Source organism: Grammomys surdaster, unplaced genomic scaffold (assembly GCF_004785775.1).
Source record: "Grammomys surdaster isolate TR1022 unplaced genomic scaffold, NIH_TR_1.0 125941, whole genome shotgun sequence".
Lineage (NCBI taxonomy): Eukaryota > Metazoa > Chordata > Mammalia > Rodentia > Muridae > Grammomys > Grammomys surdaster.
Genome location: NW_021620763.1, coordinates 698,251 through 699,759, shown reverse-complemented (window position 1 = coordinate 699,759; position 1,509 = coordinate 698,251).

The window sequence follows — 1,509 nt, the reverse complement described above, 5'->3', positions numbered from 1 at the left end:
AGGGACCAGCCACACAATGGTGTAGTATAGAATAGAGTTTATTCAGGGCATGGGGATGGGAGTTGAGGGGGTAGTAGAGACAGGGAGAGAGAAAGAGAGAGAGGGAGAAGGAAGAGAAGAAGAAGAAGAAGAAGAAGAAGAAGAGGAGGAGGAGGAGGAGGAGGAGGAAGGAAGAAGAGGAGGAGGAGGAAGGAAGAAGAGGAGGAGGAGGAGGAAAGAAGTAGAGTTGAGGGGCTAGTAGAGGCAGAGAGAGGGGGAGGGGGGAGGGGAGGGGAGGAGAGGAGGAGAGAAGTAGAGCCCAGCTATGAGCATGTGGAGGGTGGGGGAAGCGAATGGGGAGAGAGGGGAAGGGGCAAGGGGACAGAGTGGGATTAAGAAGGTAAGAGCAAGAGCAAGAGAGAGCAGAGGGGGCAAGCAGCCCTTTTTATAGTGAGTTAGGCATACCTGGCTGTTGCCAGGTAACTGTGAGGTGGAGCTTAGACAAAATGTTAACAGCCAAAAAATATAAAAATGTAAAAAAGGTAGATTCTCACAAAGAATTTAATAGGCTCTGAAAATTATTGAGCAGTTATGATATTCCAGGCACTGCACAGTATTTATACCTTATATTTAAATTCACATTATAAATTTTGAAGTATCTTTGTCTTTTGTGGAAAGGGGTGATAAAACATCTCATGGCTGATCTTGGCGCCTTCTTTTTCCATCTGCAAGGGAGGCTTACAATGCTTGTTTGTTGTTAAACACTTAGATGCAGATTGGGAAAGGAGCTCAGTGGGAGATTGCTTATCTAGCACTGAGAAGAGAAAGCAAATCAGTATTGTTAAAGTAGAACTGTGCATAGCTCCTGTTGAATACTCAGAAAGTATTTATACTGCCAGCATTGTGAGCATCCTCTAGATAAGGAAGCAGATTTTATTTAGATGGGTTCTGTAACTTACAGATACCCAGCTGAAAGCCAGATGTGGTGGGATTTGAACTCTGTGTAAGGCCAGAGTTGTAACTCTGTACTAGCAGAGCTGCAGACTACTTGGTATGACTAGAGCACGTGTAGGCGAGGAACATAAATGGCGGAAGTTGAAAGGCTTAGTTGTGTTAAGGAATATGAACTTGATCTTAACCTGTGCCACATCAGGAAATAGTTACACATATAATTTTATCATTTAAACCAGAAGCTATTTTGTATTTGTTAATTTTGTGTGTGTGTGTGTGTTTGTGCACACATATTTGTTCCCACAGAGGTCAGAGGATAACTTGCAGGAGTAAGTTCTCAGTGAATTTTGGAAGTCAAATTTAGGTTGTCAGATTTGGTGGCAAAACCTTTTACCCAATGAACCATCTCATCAGTCCAGAAACCCAGAAACTCTCTGGGTGTGGGAATAAAGGCATGCATCACCATGCTCAGCTCCAAAAGCTTTTTATGGGCCAGCAAGATGGTCAGATGATAAGGTACTGCCAAGCCTAACACACACACACACACACACACACACACACACACACACACACACACAC